Source organism: Marmota monax, unplaced genomic scaffold, assembly GCF_021218885.2.
Source record: "Marmota monax isolate L192 unplaced genomic scaffold, Marmota_monax_Labrador192_F-V1.1 WCK01_AAM20220418_F8-fsc00037, whole genome shotgun sequence".
Taxonomy (NCBI): Eukaryota; Metazoa; Chordata; class Mammalia; order Rodentia; family Sciuridae; genus Marmota; species Marmota monax.
In genome coordinates, this window is record NW_026693245.1 from 2,016,102 (window position 1) to 2,039,712 (window position 23,611).

Genomic DNA, 23,611 nt, shown 5'->3' on the forward strand with positions numbered 1-23,611 from the left:
AGGTTTATAAAGGTAACATAGAGGTTAAACAGCTTTGGGGAGAATTAGTGAAACAGAAAATAGATCTGAAGTCATTACCTAGAATGTAGCAGAAAAGGTAAAAGTGCAGGGGCAGGATCCTGAAACCAGGTCTGGCAAATTGACTTCAGGAGACATGATTTCTAATGCAGTTTTAACTTTTCCTTGTTTTTTGTGGGCATTATGTGAAAGCCAGTGCACAGAGACGACATCAAATTGGGATTTTTTGAGGTTCTTGGTTTCTAGGCAATTTCCCTATAGAATTTTATCCTGTGTATTGTCATGTTGTAGGATTCAAGGGGTATTCCATGTCTTTTTAAAAATGCAATATATTGCATTGTATTTTATTGCCTTTATAAAGAAAATGGGCACGTACTATTTTAAAGATTATTCTTTTAAAAATAACTCTTGTCTTTTCCTTAAAAACAAATATTTCTCATAGAGAATACTTACCCTACATAATTATTGTCATAAACCAAGGAAGCAATTGTTTAAAGTTCTTCCTGCCAATGGCCAGTGCATGGAGCTGTCCAAGGTTTTATTCCTTGCCCTGCCTGTTCCTGACCTCTGTAATCATCACACAGAGAGATAGCAGAGATGTGTAGCAAGGATGAGGACCATCTCTAGAGTCAGATGACCTGGGTTTCTGTCCTTGCACCAGCATTCTACAGCTGTGTGACCTTGAGCAAGTCATATGACCTCTTTAGGCCTCAGTTTCCTCATTTATCAAAACAGGGATGGTAATAACAGAACCTAAATCATAGATGTTGTGAGTACCTAATGAACTGATTTTTGTAAAACAGTGCCTAACAAGTAGCCGCCATCGTCATCATCATCTTTGTATATCCCTTAATTTCTACCATAAAAGAATTTTGGCCAGATTATTTTTCTCCTCCTCATTTTTGCTCTTGTACATATTGCCCTGAAAATGATGAATACAGGATAGGTAGCATGAGGAGGTGGAAAGATTGCTCACAGAGCTATAACTTAGGGTGTCTACTCCTGGCTCTGCCCTAACTAGCTGTGTGACTCTTGCTAAATCAACTGACCTCTTTGAACTCAGCTCCTCCACTGTTTAATAGAGTTATTAACAGTTATTTGACTGTTTACACGTCAATAAATACCTTCTACGCTTAGCATTCTGTGAATTGAATTCCCAGTTCTACATTCAGTGCAGCGACTTGTTTCCTTGTTTGTAAACTGGAAAAATAATATTTGGCACCTAATATTAGAGGATCACAGCTGGGAGTATGCAAGGTTTTAGGGAGACTCCAAAGTGGCACCACGAGGCCCAGGCCCCATGTATGCCAGGAAGCCAGGCAGAGGGGTGGCATTAGTATTTCTGCAGAGACTAAACCTTGCCAGACTCACCCGTACAAGCTGTCACAATACTTTGCCAGAAACTCCCAATCGGTTGGGAGGATTACTGTGTTGCGGTCTTCCAAAGACACCAAAAGCCTCGCTCTAGAGCGGCTCCGCTCACGTTAAATTGATACGACCTTTGTCAACCCTCTGGCTGCTATGTCGCCGCTTCCCATTCACTCTCTAGGAGGAATCCTCTCTGCAGCAGGCCCGAATCCCCTCCCGGAGCGTCTGCAATGGGTGTCCCTGCGCCGCACGCCCTCCTCTTTCCCGCCCCTCCCTCCTGGCTGCCATAGAAACCGGCCTGCCAGGTCCAGGCCCGCGTCCCGGCGCCCCGCCGGCCCTCCTTTACCCGTCCCTGGGCCGGCCCCTAGCTCGGGATTGGTCCTTCGGGAAACGCTGAGGGGGCTTCAGTCCCCGCGGCCCAGCTGGGGCCAACAGGCGCGGTTTGCTGGGCTGAGTGTGTCAAGTTGGCCGCCCCTGACAGCTCTCGGAGCCTCGCGCGCGACCGCGACGCCCGCGCGCTGGGACACCCCTGCGCACCCGTCCCTGCCCCAGCACCGGCCACCTCGCGCTCCTAGCCCGGCACCGCGCAGCAAAGCCAGGTAGCCGGCCTCCAGACTGAGGTAAGCGAGGGGCGGCGGGCTCTTCGCCAGCCCCCCTACCCGTGCCTGCCTGTCCTCTGCCCGGCTGCAGACCTGGCTGGCTGCACAGGGGACGCCTCTCCTCCCCGAGACCTCTAAGAGAAAGAGAGACACACGTTGGGAACTAGTGTGGCAGTCAAGTGGGGTCAGGAGAAGGTTGGGCGCTCCTTGGGGCGTCCTCATTCCTCCTCCCTCGGATGGATCAGCGCGCAAGAGGAGAGGGCGTGCTCGCGCGTCTGTGCCCCAGTCCTATAAGGCTCCCCTGTCTGTATGCGCGTCTGAGTACCGGTGTCTGTGCGGTGCTGGCACAGCTGACCATGTGCACCCGCAAATCCGTTAGTTTGTAACAGGTCTGGGGACCTGTGTGACCTCCCCACGGGCGCAAGCCAGGCTGGAGGTGGACATCGCTCTCGCCACACCCGGCATCACGACTCTCCCTAGAGAAAGGTGCTTCTTCTGGAAGACCGAGCAAAGTTAGGAGGAGCCTCTACTATCTTCCCGAATAGCCCTCCAGGAATTGTAGGACATCGAGGACTGTGATGCCACCAAGAAAGAATCCCAATGGGGTTTTTAAAAAGCCGATTTCTGATGAGCTTCCGCATGCGATCTGGGCAGATGGAGAGGTCAAGGCAATCGCTAATGATGCTTTTAGCGCAACCAAGATTCAGCCATCTGTACTTTTTTTCCCTTTGCTCCTTTCCTCTTCCTCTCTGCCCCTCTTTTCTTCCCTCATCCCCATTCCCATCCAAGCCCCACTCTCCCCCTTTCTCGGTCTCCGCGTTTGCGTCCTCCCAGAGTTTAATGGACAAGAGGGCTCTATGTTAGACCCACCCTCCCCCACCCCGTTCCTCACCCCGTTTCAAAATAAGAGCGAATGAATCATATTCTAAGCTCTCACCCGTGTAATGCAAACAAGTTTGGATATTAAACAAATCGCGTTTGCACTCCAGGCCACGGGAATCCAAAAGAGAAACAAACAAAACCAGCCGAAATTTTTTGTTCCAAGATTTCAAATGGGACTCTAAAGCGAGTATTTGTTTATGGTAATAGGGTTTTTAAAAATATTTGAAAAATATGTATCGCACAAGCTTGCATCATCAACATTCAATGTGATTCAAAGAAGCGCTTCAAAAGATGGTTTCTGTTAGTGTTGCAAAAGCCCTTCTAATTTTGGTTGTCATGGTAACTGAAGAAGTCGCCCCACACTATTGAGAAGCTGCCTGGCTGAAACTAGGAACCATTCTTGAGGGGAACTCCTTACAGCCCCTTATGTCACCATGATAATAATTGGGTTTATAAAAAGATACTTCTTTCTTTTCCTTAAAGTACCTAAATGCCAAGGCATGTTTTTTGTGGTTTTTAATTTTTTTTTTTTGTTTTTTGTTTTTTCAGAGTTTACAGTTTGTTCAACACATCTTCTGTCTCAGACAAATGAGAGTAAACACTGCCCTCCAGCAAGTCAAATGGCCCAAATGTCCCTGTGGCCCCAGCTCTCTTCCCACACTAACAGGACAGAGGAGACCGTTTGATGTTCAGGGAATCCTGGCCTGCTACCAGATCGCCCTCTCCATTTAGCATTTAAATTTGGAATCCTAATTAGCTTTCTAATTAGGAGATGGAATGTGGGTGGGGGTCCTCTGAGAGGCTATTTGGGAAAAAGCAAGGCAGCTCTCCATGAAGTAGTAGTTGGTGTGCTGTTGAATTTGCTTAGGAAAGTCCACATGGGTTTATTTTTGGCTGCACCACTGTTAAGTGGTAAGTCTGGAAAAACCTCCAGAGAGGCCTCCTTCTGTGTTAGGAAAAAATATGGCTTGGAGATTTGGTTTGAGGTATGTGCTTTTTTTTTTCCTAATAAACAAACTACTCTTAAAATAAAGGATGGTTTGTATGAAATCTAAATTACCCAGTAAAAACTATGGATAGGCCATAGAGCACTTTATGTCTTATTTTTCATCATTTTTTAGCTGTCGATGGACTTCATTTTGTTTATTTGTATGTGGTGCTGAGAAAGGAACCCAGTGCCTCACACAGGCTAGGCAAGAGCCCTTCCACTGAGCTACAATCCCAGCCTACTTTATGTCTTGTTTAACCTTAGGTTTTTAGTTAGGAAGACTTAATTAAGGACAAGCAGTGGTACCATTTCAAACACTTGCATCAGCAAATATTGGTGTCTTTAAAGAACCACAGTTCTTTGCATTCACCCAATTTCTGAGCTGAGTTCCTATAAATTAGTTAGATGAAATCTACTGACTTATCATAGATGATGACGTAACTCCCTTACTCCATTTTTTGCAGTATAATTTATGGAAGAAAATCAACCAGATCCCCATTTGCAAAGCTCTTTATTTCTTTATTTTTTATTTTCTATTTCTTATTTGTTCTCTTTAGTTATACATGATAGAAGAATGCATTTTGATTCATTGTACTCAAATGGAGCACAACTTTTCATTTCTCTGTACACAATGTATCATTGCACCACATGTGCAATTATACATGTACCTAGGGTAATGTTGTCCATCTCATTCCACCATCTTTTCTACCCCCTTCATTCCTTCCCCTTTACCCAATCAAAGTTTCTCCATTCTCCCCCTGACCCTCCTCTTATGGGTCAGCATTCACTTATCAGAGAGAACAGTCAGCCTTTGGTTTTTTGTGACTGGCTTATTTCGCTTACCATGATATACTCCAACTCCATCCATTTACCTGCAAATGCCATAATTTTATTCTCTTTTAATGCTGAGTAATATTTCATTGTGTATATGAACCGCAGTTTCTTTATCCATTCATCTGTTGAAGGGCATCAACAGGTTGGTTCCACAGTTTAGCTATTGTGAATTGAGCTGCTGTGAACATTGAAGTGGCTGCATCACTATAGTATGCTCCTTTGGGTATAGACCCAGGAGTGGGATAGCTGGGTCAAATGGTGGTTCCATTCCAAGTTTTCTAAGGAATCTCCATGCTGCTTTCCATAATGGTTGCATTAATTTGCAGTGCCACCAGCAGTGTATGAGTGTACTTTTTCTCCACATCCTCGCCACCAAAAGTAGTAGAAGAAAGGAAATAATTAAAATCAGGGCTGAAATCAGTGAAATCGAAACAAAAGAAACAATTGAAAAAACTGACAAAACAAAAAGCTGATTCTTTGAAAAAATAAATAAAATTGATAAGTCCTTAGCCACCCTAATGAAAAGAAGGGGAGAGAAAACTCAAATTACTAAAATTCGTGATGAAAAAGGAAATATCATGACAGATACAATGGAAATACAGAATATAATTAGAAGCTATTTTGAAAATTTATACTCCAATAAAATAGAAAATATCAAAGACACCAACAAATTTCTAGAGAAATATGAGCTGCCCAAACTGAATCAGGAAGACATACACAATATTTATACAGATCTACTTTGAGAAATGAAGTAGAAGATGCCATCAAAAGCCTACCAACCAAGAAAAGCCCAGTACCAGACGTATTTTCATCCAAGTTCTACAAGACCTACAAAGAAGAATTAATACCTATATGCCTCCATTATTCCATGAAATAGAAAAGGAGGGAATCCTTCTAAACTCATTCTGTGAGGCTAGTTGTCACCTTGATACCTAAGCCAGAGAAAGACACATCAAAGAAAGAAAACTTTAGACCAATATCCTTGATGAACACAGATGCAAAAACTCTCAATGAAATTTTGGCAAATTGCATACAAAAACATATTAAAAAATAGTGCACCATGATCAAGTGGGATTCATCCCAGGGATGCAAGGTTGGTTCAACATACAGAAATCAATAAACATAATTCATCACATCAATAGACTTAAAGTTAAAAATCATATGATCATCTCAATAGATACAGAAAAAAGCATTTGGTAAAATACAACACCCTTTCATGTTCGGAACACTAGAAAAACTTGAGATAGTAGGAATATACCTCAACATTGTAAAAGCTATCTGTGCTAAGCCCAAGGCCAACATTATTCTAAATAGAGAAAAATTGGAGGCATTCCCTTTAAGAATTGGAACAAGACAGGGATGCCCTCTCTTACCACTCCTATTCAACATAGTCCTTGAAACTCTAGCCAGAGCGATTAGATGGACATTAAAGGGATACAAATAGGAAAAGAAGAACTCAAAGCTCTTTATTTAAATATGATGGATGTGGGGCTGGGGCTGGGGTAGTATTCTTGCCTGGCATGTTTGAGGCAGTGGGTTCGATTCTCAGCACTGCATGTAAATAAATAAAATAAAGATCCATCATATATATATATATATATATATATATATATATATATATATATATATATATATATATATGATGGGTGTGAGAAAACTCAGAACATCTATCTTGGAGGAAGAGGACTAAAAGCTTCATAGGACTTTACCAAGAGCAGCCAAAGTTCAACTAAGTTCAATTGGTTTCAGATACAAGTAGTTCAAGATTGCTCTTAGAATTATTCTTGTAATCTATTCTTGCAGGTTACAAGCCATTGTTTGAGTAATTTGGATTTTATACAGAGGGATGGGAGGAAAAATTAGGGGCTAAAGTCACATAGTGGAATGGTGAGGAAAAATAGCTGCAGGAACAAGTACTTACACAGACCACAGAAAAATTCTCAGTCCTTCAGCATCTCATAAATATATCACAAATCAAATTAAATCTATATTCAACTTACATTGTTATGACCATAAATATTGTCTACTTCAGATCAAAGTTGTAAACTATGATCATATTTCTCATTTTGTACAACTCTTTGGAAAAAATATTTTTTCATTTGCTTAATTTTTAGAAACTTTATTCCCAAATATTCGAAAGCCTTTATAAAACACCTCTCCTTCATCTTTTCCTTACAATCAAATGAATCAGATAACCATTAGTTCCTTCCCAGCCCTACCCCAGCCCTCCTAAAAGGAGCCCTCAGTCCTGTAAGCTGAACCATTTCTCTTCCAGCCCTGATGAACATTGGTATTCTGGGATTTCTCTCCTCTTCCCTTCTGTGTGGATTTCCTATTCTCTTATTTTTCATTTTCTTGTTTTATTCCCTATTTGATAGAGCACCTACTCTGGTAGCTCCTTAAGAAAGAATTACGATAATCCTAGTGGCTCAGGAGGCTGAGTCAGGACGATCAAGAGTTTAAAGTCTGACTGAGCAACTTAGGGAGGCCTTAAGCAATTCACCAAACTCTTGTCTATATAAATAAAATATATATTTTTTTAAAGTGGGGGAGGGGGTGGGGATATAGCTCAGTTGGTAGAGTGCTTGCCTGGCATGCACAAAGCCCTGGGTTCAATCCCCAGCACCACACACACACACACACACACACACACAAACGGGGGTGGGCAGCTGGGGATGTGGCTCACTGGTTAAGTGCCCCTGGGTTCAATCCCTGGTATCCAAAAAAAAAGAAAAGAAAAAAAGAAAGGATCATGAGAAGTAAATTTTTGAGACTGCACATGTTTGAAATGTTTTTACACTCACACTTCCTTGATGCTTTACCAAAGACTCTAATTAGAAGTTAATTCCTACAAATTTCTGATGGCATTGATTCATCATCAATTTCTGGCTTCCACTGTTGCTGAAAAGTTCAATGCCATTCTAATTTTTAACACTTTGCATGCAATCTATTTTTTCCCTCTGGAAACTTCTCTTATTGTTTTATGAAATTTCACAGACATGTGGATTGTTTTAATTTACCTGGTGGACCCTTTCAATCTAAAAATTCATGTCCTTCACTTCTGGGGAATTACAGATAGGCACTTTTGGCAAGCTGTTCCAATTGTTGGTTACATGTCCATTTCACATGTTGATTATTGTTGACTGCATCAACTGAGGACTTTGAAGTTTGAATGACTTTTGTTTGCTGCCCTTTGGAATCAGGCAGGCTGCCAGACCATTTTGCATTCTGATTCTGCTTTTTCACCATTTTTGGTTGTTTGTTTGTTTTTGGTCGCTAAAGGAAATTATCTTTATTCTCATTCATACAGGAATCATACCCTTAGCCTTACTAGTAGAGCATTTTTTATGGAACATGTTGATTATACATATATCAAGGCACAAAGGCAGCAAATTTGCTGTAGATTGATTATTAATGTAATGGTCAACCCTGAAATGATGATGCATATGACATGAATTTTTATGCCAGCTCTTGGTCTCTTGTTAAGTAAATATTTCTCTAGAACATAGATTTGCTCACCCTTTCATTTTTCAGAAAACATATTCAGAGATGTTAAGTGTGGATCACAGTTACTCAGGAGGAATGCAGTGATCTCCTTTGTCTCCTCTGACATCTTTTAGGGTGCTAGCGATAGAACACAAAGCCTCATGCATGCTACACAAGCCCTCTACCATTGAGCCACACCCTCCCTACTCCTGACTCCCTTTGAAATAGTCCCTTTCTCACTGTCTCCTCTCTCTCCTTGGCTACCTTGTCTTACGTTTCTCTTTTAAAATTCTTTTTTTTTTTTCTTTTTTGGTCAGGTGCAGTAGCACGTGCCTGTAATCTCAGCTACTCAGGAGGTTGAAGCAGGAAGATTGCAATTTTAAGACCAGTGTGGGCAACTTAGTGAGACCATCTCTCAAAATAAAAAGTTCTGTGGATGTAGCTCATTGGTAGAGTGCCCATGGGTTCAATCCCCAGTATTGCAAAAGTAAAATCCTTCTTTCTTTATTGTAAATAAACATTATATTTTGTCATAAATCATATTATAACATGTATCATCACACAGTATATATTCCAGAGGCAGCAAGAAGAGTGGTCAAGCTTTAATTCTGGAACCAACTTGCTGGGTTTGGATCCTGTTTATGATTTACCTACTATGTGATTGCATTAGCTTTCTATTACTGTAACAAAATACCTGAGATAACTAATGTATAGTGAAGAAATGCTTTTTTTTTTTAATCTCACAGCTTTAGGTTTCTGTCAATGATTGGTTGGCTCCTTTGCTTATGGATCTGTGACAAAGCAGCCTATCATGGTGACAGTGCACGGTGGAGTCAAACAGCTCACTTCATGGCTGGAAAGTGAGAAAGAGGAGGAAAGGGGTCGGGGTTCCAATATCCCCTTCAAGTCCACACCCCCAAATGACCAGAGCACCCCTTTAGGTCTCACCTATTTAAAAAATTTTAACCACCTTCCAATAGCACCACTCTGGAGAATAAGCTTTTAATACATACACTTTTAGGGAGCATCCTGGATCCAAACTGTAGCAGTGAACTTGGGCAGGCTATATGACCTCCTTACACTTTACCTTTCTGGGGCTTAATTATAAGATCTACCTTGTAGGGTTGTTGCAAGAATGAAATAAGTCAATTCTTGTAAAGCTCTAACCCAATAAATAGTGTTAGTAGTATTATTTAAAAGGAAGAAAGAATCACCTGTAATTCTACATCTAGTCTCATTGATAATTTTAGCTAGAGAGATCACCCTAGTTAACATTTTAGAGGGTTGTTTCTTAGTACATAAAAAAAAAAAAAATGGGATGTTGCACATACAGTTTGATTTGTTGCTTTCTCCATGTAACTTTCTATTTTGAGTTCTTTTCAGACTACTGAACATTTAGTATTCTTCTGTATGGTATGCTGGTTTTCTGTATCAGTTCTAACACAGATCTTATTAATTAGGTTCTCAGTAAATACTGATTGGACTGTGAAGTCAACTCTTCCTTCTGGACCTTTGGTTTTGAGTAAGGTGAGAAGCTCCCTGAAAGCTAAGACATGTCTTTGAGCTACATCCCTAGCCCTTTTTAAAATTTTTAATTTTGAGACAGGGTCTCACTAATTGCTGGGGGGTCTCATTAAGTTGCTGTGGCTGGTCTTGAGCTTGCCATTCTCCTGACTCTCAGACTCCCAAGTTGCTGGGATTACAGGCATGTGCCACCCTGCTAAGATGGATCTCATCTTTCTCTATACAATCAAAGCATTCTGAAGAAGGCACATGAAAAGTGTGAACTACAGAGAGAAGCAATACCAGTGTGAACAGTGGTGGAGGAGTGTGGGGGAGGCAAGGGCAAGAATTAGAATGGGAGACCCAGGTGTGACTTGGTGGGACCAGCACCTCCACCTGTGCAAGAGACCAATGGAATGTGGATCTAATACTTTGGGGTTTCCTTGGGACCTCAGGGCGGCATAGGTGAGGTTGGGAAGTCAAGAGAGAAGCCTTATCTGTATGAACACCTCTTGGGAGCATGGGCTGCTTTCGTCTTCCCAGGTTCTTCCTTGGAGATCTGATCTGATTTGACTCCTCCGCGATCCATGAAAGTCATCACTGTGCTTCACTCACACACTCACACTTCTGTGTGGCCAGAAGCAGCCATTAGCAAGGTGTCCAGTGTTTTAAAATCAAGCCTTGAGCCTCCCCAGTGAAGATGCATGCCGCTTAACACCGTGAGAAACGTGGAGATAGATTCGTGTTTGTGGGTTTGTGTTCTGTCATATTGCTCATGTTACAGAATGAACCATTTCCCCAGGAACCAGAGGAGCTCTTGGGAAGAGTATGGGCTAGGTGACTGGGTTTGGATTGAGGGATTCTGGAAGTGAATAAAAGTACTTCTTTCTGGCCTGAATTCCTATTTCCTCAAGAGTCCTTTCTGTATAGTACATCAAAGCCATGTGAAAACTACCCTGTGAGTTTTGGTGATGACTCTGTAAAGAAGAGCAAAGACTTTCAAAGCTCTGAAACAACTGAATTGGCTAACATCTATAGGAAACAGGATGCAAAAGCATTAAATGTTGCAATATAGCAGTGCTCAGCTAGGTGACTCTTTGTCTCACTGCTAGGATACTTAGTGAGAGTTGCAAATTGGTAATTTTTTGTTTGTTTGTTTAATGCTGGATTTGGGGGTGAAAGTTGCCTACAGAACAGATATTAAGATTTAGAAATAAAATATTGGTTCCATTCTTGGCTAATAATAATTATTATTATGGAGGTTTTCAAAAAGGCTTTTAAACTTTTCTAAACTTCTAGTTTACCCAAAATACCCCTCAGACATTATCGATAGCACTAACTCTTTTTTTTAAAAATATTTTTAGCTGTAGATGGACACATTCCTTTTTTTTTTTTTTTTAATGTGGTGCTGAGGATCAAACCCAGTTCTTCACACATGCTAGGCAAGCACTCTACCACTGAGCCACAACCCCAGCCCATTGATAGCACCAACCCTTGAACTCCTGGAGAACACACAGGCACAGATTTTTCCCCACTTTTTATTGTCTCAAATTCAGGGCTACATTTAAAAAATTTACTGTCTACTTCCTGACTTGCATCTCCTAGTCTTTCAGTGTGAGCTCCATCACAATCTACCAACTACTCAGGACTCATCTCCTTCCAGGAGTCCTCTTTTGGACATCCACACTTTCTAAGCCTACCTCTAGTGCTTTGTACCTTATTATTTTGTGTTTTTATTACATTTAAATTATCTCTTGATGTATCTATCTTGCCTCACTAACCGTAGATTGAGTCATATCTAAATTGTACCTGAAGAGTGGTTCATTAAGCATAAACGTAGGCAGGTGCTTAAAAATAATGTTTTCTGCAGTGACCATCTATCTTGCTATTGGAGGAGAATTCTATAGTGTAATAAATGAGTAGCAACCTCACATTGCTTAGGATGGATGTGAGGGCAAGGAAGTAGCAGAGAAAATGATCTATTTTTTCATCCTCTTGCTTTCTAGCAACCTGTGTGCAACAGGAATTCCCCATGACTCACATGGCTCTGGCTTGGGAGACTGTGTGAAGCAGCACCTGCTGGGTTTGAGGCATCTACTCTGAGAACAGTCAGGCCAGGCCTAAGCTTGAAATCAAACTCAGACATTCATTGTCTGTGTAACTCTGGAAAAGTTAACAAGTCCTTCTGGAGTTTAGTTTCTTCATCTGAAAAAATAGCAAGCACTTTTTATGGCTGTTGTAAGGAATAAAGAAAATATGTATAAACAAACTGGAATAAAATAGTAATAATTATTCTAAGTTAAAAATGCTTTTGGCTGCAAGTAACAAAATAATCTTCCTACTTAGTAAAAGTTTGTTTTTGTGGCAGAAAAAGATGTCAGGATAGGCAAATGAAAGATTTGTTTTAGCTGCCAACAAAGACCTAGTTTCTTCCCCTCTTCCTAGTTTGCTATCCTGACTTTTGCCCTCATATGAATCACTTAGTGATATTTAGGTGGCTACTGCACCTTCAGACCAATTCCACACTGGAAGAACTGGAAAGGAGCTATGCTAGCCACAAACATCCCCCTTTCACAGGAATGCACACTTTTCAGAAACTCTTCACTAAGGTCTAATTGGCCAAAACCATGCCTTAGAGCCATTCCTATCTGTGACAGAGAAGGGGAAACTGCTCTTTCTTGATCTCTGTTACAGAAAGCAACAGGGAAAGGGGAAGAGAGTTTAGTAAAGATGGTGAGCAGCCTACAGTAACGCTGCCTCACTTATTGTGAGGGCACACTCATGTCCCAGATTGTCAGGACAGCCTTGGTTTATACCAAGGGTCCCAGTGTGATTGTTAATAGCACCCCATCCTCCTCTCAAAAGTGTGTGTTTTTTTTTTTTTTTTTTTTTTTTTTTTTTTTTTTTTAATTTTTTATTGTGGGTTGTTCAAAACATTACAAATTTCTTGACATATCATATTCCACACTTTGATTCTAGTGGGTTATGAACTCCCACCTTCACCCCATACACAGATTGCAGATTCATATCAGTTACACATCCATTAATTTACAAATTGCCATACTAGTGTCTGTTGTGCTCCGCTGCCTTTCCCATCATCCACCCTCCCCCCTCCCCACCTCTCCCCTCCCCTCCCCTCCTCTCTCTCTACCCCCTCCACTGTATAACCCTGAGGGTCTCCTTCCATTACCGTGCAATTTACCTTCTCTCTCCCTTTCCCTCCCACCTCTCATCCCTGTTAAATGTTAATCTTCTTCTCCTGTTCTTCGTCCCTACTCTGTTCTTAGTTACTTTCCTTATATCAAAGAAGACATTTGGCATTTGTTTTTTAGGGATTGGCTAGCTTCACTTAGCATAATCTGCTCTAATGCCATCCATTTCCCTGTAAATTCTATGATTTTGTCATTTTTTAATACAGAGTAATACTCCATTGTGTATAAATGCCACATTTTTTTTATCCATTCGTCTATTGAAGGGCATCTAGGTTGGTTCCACAGTCTTGCTATTGTGAACTGTGCTGCTATGAACATCGATGTAGCAGTGTCCCTGTAGCATGCTCTTTTTAGGTCTTTAGGGAATAGACCAAGAAGGGGAATAGCTGGGTCAAATGGTGGCTCCATTCCCAGCTTTCCAAGAAATCTCCATACTGCTTTCCAAATTGGCTGCACCAATCTGCAGTCCCACCAGCAATGTACAAGTGTACCCTTTTCCCCACATCCTCGCCAGCACTTGTTGTTGTTTGACTTCCTAATGGCTGCCAATCTTACTGGAGTGAGATGGTATCTTAGGGTGGTTTTGATTTGCATTTCTCTGACAGCTAGAGATGTTGAGCATTTTTTCATGTACTTGTTGATTGACTGTATGTCCTCCTCTGTGAAGTGTCTGTTCAGGTCCTTGGCCCATTTGTTGATTGGGTTGTTTGTTCTCTTATTGTCTAATTTTTTGAGTTCTTTGTATACTCTGGATATTAGGGCTCTATCTGAAGTGTGAGGAGTAAAGATTTGTTCCCAGGATGTAGGCTCCCTATTTACCTCTCTTATTGTTTCTTTTGCTGAGAAAAAACTTCTTAGTTTGAGTAAGTCCCATTTGTTGATTCTAGTTATTAACTTTTGTGCTATGGGTGTCCTATTGAGGAATTTGGAGCCCGACCCCACCGACTGTAGATCGTAGCCAACTTTTTCTTCTATCAGACGGCGCGTCTCTGATTTGATATCAAGTTCCTTGATCCATTTTGAATTCACTTTTGTGCATGGCGAGAGAAAGGGATTCAGTTTCATTTTGTTGCATATGGATTTCCAGTTTTCCCAGCACCATTTGTTGAAGATGCTATCCTTCCTCCATTGCATGCTTTTAGCCCCTTTATCAAATATAAGATAGTTGTAGTTTTGTGGATTGGTTTCTGTGTCCTCTATTCTGTACCATTGGTCCACACGCCTGTTTTGGTACCAGTACCATGCTGTTTTTGTTACTATTGCTCTGTAGTATAGTTTGAAGTCTGGTATCGCTATACCGCCTGATTCACACTTCTTGCTTAGCATTGTTTTTGCTATTCTGGGTCTTTTATTTTTCCATATGAATTTCATGATTGCTTTCTCTATTTCTACAAGAAATGCCATTGGGATTTTGATTGGCATTGCATTAAACCTATAGAGAACTTTTGGTAATATCGCCATTTTGATGATGTTAGTTCTGCCTATCCATGAACAGGGTATATTTTTCCATCTTCTAAGATCTTCTTCTATTTCTCTCTTTAGGGTTCTGTAGTTTTCATTGTATAAGTCTTTCACCTCTTTTGTTAGGTTGATTCCCAAGTATTTTATTTTTTTTGAAGATATTTTGAATGGAGTGGTTGTCCTCATTTCCATTTCAGAGGATTTGTCGCTGATATACAGGAATGCCTTTGATTTATGCGTGTTGATTTTAAATCCTGCCACTTTGCTGAATTCATTTATTAGCTCTAATAGTTTCTTTGTAGAGCCTTTTGGGTCTGCTAGATATAGAATCATATCATCTGCAAATAGTGATAATTTAATTTCTTCTTTTCCTATTTTTATGCCTTTAATTTCTTTCGTCTGTCTAATTGCTCTGGCCAGTGTTTCAAGAACTATGTTGAAGAGAAGTGGAGAGAGAGGGCATCCCTGTCTTGTTCCAGATTTTAGAGGGAATGCCTTCAGTTTTTCTCCATTCAGAATAATGCTAGCCTGAGGCTTAGCATAGATTGCTTTTACAATATTGAGGTATGTTCCTGTTATCCCTAGTTTTTCTAGAGTTTTGAACATAAAGGGATGCTGTACTTTGTCAAATGCTTTTTCCGCATCTATCGAGATGATCATATGGTTCTTATTTTTAAGTCTATTGATGTGGTGAATAACATTTATTGATTTCCGTATATTGAACCAGCCTTGCATCCCAGGGATGAATCCTACTTGATCATGGTGTACAATTTTTTTTATATGTTTTTGTATCCGATTCGCCAGAATTTTATTGAGGATTTTTGCATCTAGGTTCATTAGAGATATTGGTCTGTAGTTTTCTTTCTTTGAAGTGTCTTTGTCTGGTTTAGGTATCAGGGTGATGTTGGCCTCATAGAATGAATTTGGAAGTTCTCCCTCCTTTTCTATTTCCTGAAGTAGCTTGAAAAGTATTGGTATTAGTTCTTCTTTAAAGGTTTTGTAAAATTCTGCTGTATACCCATCGGGACCTGGGCTTTTCTTAGTTGGTAGTCTTTTGATGGTTTCTTCTATCTCCTCAATTGATATTGGTCTGTTTAGGTTTTCTATATCCTCCTGACTCAATCTGGGCAGATCATATGACTTAAGAAATTTATCTATGCCTTCACTATCTTCTAATTTATTGGAGTATAAGGATTCAAAATAGTTTTTGATTATCTTCTGTATTTCTGAAGTGTCTGTTGTGATATTGCCTTTTTCATCCCGTATGCTAGTAATTTGAGTTCTCTCTCTTCTTCTCTTCACTAGCATCGCTAAGGGTCTGTCGATTTTGTTTATTTTTTCAAAGAACCAACTTTTAGTTTTGTCAATTTTTTCAATTGTTTCTTTTGTTTCGATTTCATTAATTTCAGCTCTGATTTTAATTATTTCTTGCCTTCTACTTCTTTTGCTGTTGTTTTGCTCTTCTTTTTCAAGGATTTTGAGATGAAGTATGAGATCATTTATTTGTTGGTTTTTTCTTTTTTTAAGGAATGAACTCCAAGCAATGAATTTTCCTCTTAGAACTGCTTTCAATGTGTCCCATAGATTCCGATATGTTGTGTCTGTGTTTTCATTTATCTCTAAGAATTTTTTAATTTCCTCCTTGATGTCTTCTATAACCCATTGATCATTCAGTAACCTATTGTTCATTCTCCAATTGATGTATGCTTTTTCCTTCCTTCTTTTATCGTTGATTTTCAGTTTCATTCCATTATGATCAGATAAGATGCATGGTAATATCTCTACTCCTTTATATTGTCTAAGAGTTGCCCTGTGACATAATATATGATCTATTTTTGAGAAGGATCCATGTGCTGCTGAGAAAAAAGTGTAACTGCTTGATGTTGGGTGGTATACTCTATATATGTCAATTAGGTCTAGGTTATTAATAGTGTTATTGAGTTCTATAGTTTCCTTATTCAACTTTTGTTTGGAAGATCTGTCCAGTGGCGAGAGAGGTGTGTTGAAGTCTCCCATGATTATGGTGTGGTGGTCTATTAGACTCTTGAACTTGAGAAGAGTTTGTTTGACGAACATAGCTGCACCATTGTTTGGGGCATAAATATTTATGATTGTTATGTCTTGTTGGTGTATGGTTCCCTTAAGCAGTATGTAGTGTCCCTCTTTATCTCTTTTGATTAACTTTGGCTTGAAATCTATTTTATTTGATATGAGTATGGACACGCCTGCTTGTTTCCGAAGTCCATATGAGTGATATGATTTTTCCCAACCTTTCACCTTCAGCCTATGTATGTCTTTTCCTATCAAATGCGTCTCCTGTAGGCAGCATATTGTTGGGTCTTGTTTTGTGATCCATTCTACTAGCCTGTGTCTCTTAATTGGTGAGTTTAAGCCATTAACATTTAGGGTTATTATTGAGATATGGGTTGTTCTTCCAGCCATATTTGTTTATTTCTGTTACTAAACATTGTTTGTTTTCCTCTTTGATTGTTTCCCCCCCCCTTTACTGTCCTACCTCCCACTGTTGGTTTTCATTGTTATTTTCCATTTCCTCTTCCTGTAATACTTTGGCTAGGATGTTTTGAAGAGATGGTTTTCTAGCTGCGAATTCTTTAAACTTTTGTTTATCGTGGAAGGTTTTAATTTCATTCTCCATCCTGAAGCTTAATTTCGCTGGATACACAATTCTTGGTTGGAACCCATTATCTTTCAGTGTTTGAAATATGTTATTCCAGGATCTTCTAGCTTTCAGAGTCTGTGTTGAAAGATCAGCTGTTATCCTGATTGGCTTGCCCCTAAATGTAATCTGCTTCCTTTCTCTTGTAGCTTTTAAAATTCTCTCCTTATTCTGTATGTTGGGCATCTTCATTATAATGTGTCTAGGTGTGGATCTCTTATGATTTTGCACATTCGGCGTCCTGTAGGCTTCTAGGATTTGGGATTCTGTCTCATTCTTCAAGTCTGGGAAGTTTTCTTGTATTATTTCATGGAATAGACTGCTCATTCCTTTGGTTTGGAGCTCTGTACCTTCCTGTATCCCAATGACTCTTAAGTTTGGTCTCTTAATGTTATCCCATATTTCTTGGATGTTCTGCTCATGGTTTCTTAACAGTCTTGCTGAGCTGTCTATGTTCTTTTCCAGTTGAAATACTTTGTCTTCATTGTCTGATGTTCTATCTTCTAAGTGTTCTACTCTGTTGGTAGTATTCTCCATTGAGTTTTTAAGTTGGTTTATTGCTTCCTGCATTTCTAGGATTTCTGATTGCTTGTTTTTTATAACCTCTATCTCCCTGTATAGTTGATCCTTTGCTTCCTGGATTTGTTTGCGTAATTCGTTGTCGAAGTGATCTTTCATTGTCTGATTTTGCTGTTTAATGTCTTCCTTGATACTCCAGATCATCTGAAGCATGTATATCCTGAATTCTTTATCTGACATTCCATCTGCTGCAGTTGTTACCTCTTCTAAAGTTGCGTTGACCTGCATTGCTTGTGGTCCTTTCTTTCCTTGTCTTTTCATACTGCTTGCGTATCTTTCCTGCAGGTGCGGGCGGCGGCTCTGCTCTCTCCTTATTCCAATTGGGGTGTCGTGGCTACCACGCCGGCAGGTCACTGGGCCTGTTCTGGGAGCTGGTGGCGGCTCTGTTCTGCCCCTACTCCAATTGGGGTGACGTGTCTGTCGTACCAGCAGGCCACTGGGCCTGTCCTGCTGGTCGGTCGCAGATCTGCCCACCTTTCGGGCACGAGTGGAGGCTCTGCTTTGCCCCTACTCCAATTGGGGTGTCGTGACTACCCCGCCTGCAGGATGCTGGGTCTGTTCCTGGCAAGGGAGGCGACTCTGCTCTGTCACTACTCCAATTAGGGTGGTGTTTGTACCCCGCCGGCAGGGTCCTGGGCCTGATCCGCCGGTCTGTTGTAGGTCTGCCTACCTTGAAGGCGCGGGCGGCGGATCTGCCCTGCCCCTCCTACCACGCCTGCGGACCCCTGGGCCTGATCTGCAGGTTGATCACTGGTCTGCTCACCCTGCGGGCACGGGTGGCGGTTCCGCTCCACCCCCACTCCAATTGGGGTCACGTGACCACCACACCGGCAGGGCCTGATCCGGGCGTGGGATAAGGATCTGCTCTGCCCCTACTCGAGTTGGGGTGACGTGTGTACCACACTGGCAGGCCACTGGGCCTGACCCGCCAGGCTGTCACAGGTCTGTTTACCTTGCAAGCGCGAAGGGCGGCTCTGCCCTGCCCCTCCTACCACGCCCATGTACTACTGGGTCGTGGGTCTGCCCACCTGGCGGGTGTGGGTGGCGGCTCCGCTCCGCCCCCTCTCCAATTGGGGTCACGTGGTCACCACGCTGGCGAGCCGCTGGGCCTGCTCCGGGGGCTGGCGGCGGCCCGGCTCCTTCCCTCCGGCTCGAGGACAAATTGAGGAGACTCGGGTGACTGAGCCTCACCCCCCTTACCAGAAGACCAACTGCTTATGTCACCGCTGGTATTGATGAAGATCTCTCCTCCACCGCTTTCTGCTGACATCAGATCTCTGCCATGTTGGTATCCTATGCGAATGGCAGCATTTCGTTCCCCTTGCCAGGCAACCCAAGCAATGGGTGAGTCCTGACCTGCCCTCAGCAGGACCCGGACCGAGACACAGTTTCCGCGGGCTCCTAGCCCCGGTCCAGGGAAGTTCCGGGAGCCGGAACTCGGCCGCTCCGTGCTCGGTGTAAGCTCCTATAAGTGTAGGCTCCAAGAAGCAGCCCCCGCGGGCTCAGTTCCGGGAGCCGGAATTCGGCCGCTTAGTGTTTGGTGTATGCTCTGATAGTAGCAGGGTCCAAGAAGCAGCCTCCGCGGGCTCCGCAGCCCTGAGCCAGGGCGGTTCCGGGACGGTTCCGGGAGCCGGAACTCGGCCGCTCTGTGCTCGGTGTAAGCTCCTATAAGTGTAAGCTCCAAGAAGCAGTCCCCGCGGGCTCAGTTCCGGGAGCTGGAATTCGGCTTCTTGGTGTTTCGTGTTTGCTCTGATATTAGCAGGGTCCAAGAAGCAGCCTCCGCAGGCTCCGCAGCCCGGAGCCAGGGCGGTTCCGGGACGGTTCCGGGAGCCGGGACTTGGCCGCCCCGCGCTCCGTGTTCACTCCGATAAGATCAGATTTTAAGAAGCCCCCAGGCGCTGAACCCTAGCAATCTGTCTGCAAGCCGCAGGCGAATTGCAGCCTGAAATTACCTGTTCTATCAAAAGTGTGTGTTTTGGATGGTGAATTCTATGTTCACCCTCCTTATTGAGTATTTATTGTAGGTAATTATTACACACTCTCATTAAGACGGACTACAACCATAAGTAAGCAAGCCAAGCTCATCTGTGGTGAATGCCTGTGTGCTGGTGGTATGTGTGCTGAGTTTTCAGGGTAGGAAAATGAGTGTGGGTAGACAAATCACCTGGGGTAAACTGGTCTGGATGGAGAGGAAGTATATGGGAATGTGTAATGCCCAGGTGTGAGAAATAACTGGGTTTGAAAATGGAGAAGTACATGATCTGTTCTTTGAAAAGATTAACAACAAACATTTTTAATGGTGTCCTTGTGTGAGTGATGAACACTGTGTGGTATGAGGTACAGTGCTAAGATATGATTTGGCCTAAGAGCATTCTGAGTACTTGTGGCACAAAATGAAGCAGTCATTTATATTTAAATCAAGTATTTTTTTCTAATCACAAAACGTATCACAATTTCAGTGAGGAGACAATTTTTTTTTTCTAAATTATTCTCCTAATGAGCAAGTAATAGAATGTGACCTTGAACTAAAGAAAATATTTGCATCTTTCAAATCTTCTTTTGAGTTAAGCTGTTTCCTCCCTTAGTTTGGCTTTTAAGTCCTCCCATATTTGTTTTGGTTGTTCATTTATTCTGTTGAGCTGCTTGGTTGGATCAGTGGAAAGACACAAAATAATTTGGTGACTTTACCTCTCTGGATTTGTTTTCTCAAATACAGAGTGAGAGATTAAATGATCTAGCAGGTCCCTCCATTTTGGACTCCTAGAAGTCCCAGGGAGTACTCGGGTTATCATAGGAGTACTTGGGATCAGCTAATCTGCCTGGAGACTCAGGTTACTTTGGTTTCAGGACATTCAGAAATAAGAAGGCAGAGGACACCAGAAAGTGCCTGAAGCTCAACTAAGCAAATTGCCATTTGTTTTTGGCAGAGGGGAGGCATTTCCTCAGCAGCGTGGAAGGAAGATCAGTGTGAAAAAAGGTGTGCTTGATGGGCTGGCCTGAAGGAAGACTGACGTTTCAGCCTGTGTATTGGCAGATGTCCACAGTACCAGCTACTCAGAAGGCTGATGAAGGATCACCTGAGTCCAGGAGTTCAGGGCCACCTGGGGCAAAAAGAAAAAAGACTTTTATTCCAGGTTCTGAGCTACTGTGCAATGTTTAACGACCTAACAACAAGCCTGTTCTGAAGGGCAAAGCAGCAATCTCCAGACACTCAGTGCCAGTCAGCTCCCCTGTTGCTGGATTTGTGTCCTGAGATTTTCCTGATGGTATCTACAGATCTACTTAGTTTCACAATCTGTTGCTGGTTGCTTTTCAACCTCATCCTTCCCAACTGCATTTTGCTCTCCTGGAATGTTGCTGGTAGCTTTAAATTTTGTTCCTAATAGCCACATTCCCCCCATAGCTCCTTTGCTACTTAGCAGTTGCAAAAGATCTGCTTTCTCTCCTCCCCTCAGTTCCCACAGAGAGCAGTTCTTGCTGCTCCAGTATTAAATTTATGCAGCTGCTGTCAACATTTCACTACATCTACAGTAACCTATAGTATTTCTTCAGTGGACTATGGTGACATTACTGAAGCTGGTCTTAACTTCCCATAAAAATCCCTCCTTTCTAAAAGACTCCTCGATGTTTTGCAGTCTTGTTTTCATTTTGTTTTTGAAATGACACATTTGGAATCTGGATAATTTGCATGTTTACTCATTCCAACCAGTTTTTGTTTAGCTTTTCCCTTGGGAAACAATATTATCAAATAGCTGAAGACATTAGCATGCCAGTGACATATCACCACTCTAACGAGTATCCAGCCACGAGGATTGATGTTTGATTGCCTGTGAGATGGTGATTCTAGAATAACATCTTCAGGGTACCACCGAGTGGTCCTATTTGTGATCCATTCCAGGGCCTATCCCTGACCTCTCTAAATGTGGTTTGGAATTTTGGAGGAATGTTTTCTTCCCTGTAACTTCTCTCTGTATACTCTCATAATTTATCTTCCTCATTCCTAACAACTTTTTAAAAAATTTATTGGTGCATTATACACAATAGTGGGACATGTTCATACATACAAACAACTGGGTTGTTTTTATGAAATCTTCCTCAGGTAGATTTTGATTTCTCAACTTTCCCTTGTCAGAAGATAGTATCATCTGTTAAGTACTTCCTGCTTCAGCTTACCAATGGAAATGTCAAAAGGGAGTCTTCCTTTGTTTAATCTACTGAACTTCTATCCCCCAGGCTACCACAAAGTTTCTGCTCAGGTACTTTATGAATTTTATTGCCATTTGTGTAACTAGGACATGTTTTATAGCTAAATTTTCTTATTATCAGATTACTGTTAGTGAATACAAATATTATGGAATTTGCACATTTATCTTGTTTCCAGTAAGCACTTGTTGAACTTAATTATTAGCTCTAATGGTTTATTATAGTTTTTGACTCTCTAGGGTTTTCAAAATCTTTGTCTGTAAATGAGAATAATGTTATTTCTTTCTTTTCAATATTTAGTTATTGTCTTCTTTCATTGACTATCAGCTCCAAAAATACTGAATAGAATCAGTGTTCAAAGGCATTTTTGTCTTCTTCCTGACTTTATAGAGAATGTTTCTAAGATTTCACCATTTAAAAAGATGCTTACTATAGGTTTTTGGCAAATAGCTTTAATTAAGCTGAACAAGTTCCCATTACACCTAATGTGATATATAGATAGATTGATAAATAGATAGATAGAGATATAGACATATAGATATAGATATATAGATATAGATATCGATTTAATATATATATATATTTTAAATATATTAATATATATATATATTTTTTTTCCCAGTGCTGGGTATGGAATTTAGAGCCTTACACATGCTAGGCAAGTACTCTACCACTGAGCTACACACCAATCCCTTTTTTTATTTTATTTTGAGATAGGGTCTCACCAGTTGCTCAGGATGACCTCCAACTTACAATCCTCCTGCTTCAGCCTTCTAAGTAGCTGGGATTACAGGCATGCCCTAGTTTGTATTATTTTTATAAATAAGAGGTATGTACAAGTTTATTAAAATTTTTTTGAATCTGCTCAGATAATCTTTTGTTATTTCCCTTCAAAAATTTATGAATTGAGTTAAACTTACACACTTGCAGTTGTTAATCCATGTAAGCATTCTTGGGAGAAATTTTACTAGGTCATATGTTTATAAATACATTGCTAGATTTGGCTTCATAGTATTTTGCTTTACGTTTTACCGTTCATATGCATGAGTGAAATCAGCTTATCATCTTTTACTTTCTTGTACAGTCTGCTCAATTTCAATAGATATTCTATTACAAGATGGCTTAACTTGTAGTTCTAACTTAAGATTTATCTTGTTTCTTCTACGTTATGTACATATATACCAATTAGTTTACGTATTTTTATTTGTTTGTAACTTTTATTGAGATATTGGAACTCTTGGGCTTTAACTGTGTAGTTTGCCATTCAACCACATAAGGTCACCTACAGTTTCAGAAAGTCAGTTTGAATAACTACAGGGGAGATAACAAGTCCATTACAAAGTTGGGAATAAAGGGAAAATGAATTTATGTATTTACTATCACTATGGTTCATCGGCCTTGGTGGTTTATTAAAATGCAGAGTGCTTTGAAGAATCTTTCTTTCTGATTCTTTTACATGCCTTTGGTACTATGGCTGATTTATACCATACCCAAGCTAAAGCTGAATTTTATGACAATAGTCTGTCCTTAGAGGATTCAGTTCCACTGTATACCAAATGGAGGCTGCCGGTAGACTCAGAGGGACCTGGGTCCCATGCCAGGTCCATGATTCATTAGCTCTCTGGTTTGGATGAATTCCTCAACTTTCCAAACTTTAGTTACTTTTTCAGCACAGTGATAATTTTAATATCTATCTTACAGGTTTTGTTATATTGATTAAATCAATAGCATATGTGTTTAACACAATGTCTGATGTATAATAAGTGCTTAATAAAAATAACTTTTGCAATACATCACTGTT

At 41.0% G+C, this 23,611-nt stretch overlaps 1 protein-coding gene across 1 annotated transcript in view; it reads left to right on the forward strand.

Annotated features, from left to right (window-relative positions):
• The first annotated feature begins 1,713 nt into the window (after window positions 1–1,713).
• The window catches only part of Nim1k (NIM1 serine/threonine protein kinase), a 68,767-nt gene continuing 46,869 nt past the window's right edge, over window positions 1,714–23,611 (forward strand). The window contains exon 1 of the mRNA XM_046456301.2: window positions 1,714–2,006. The gene's annotated coding sequence lies outside the window, so the exon portion shown is untranslated. The remainder of the gene's footprint in view (window positions 2,007–23,611) is intronic.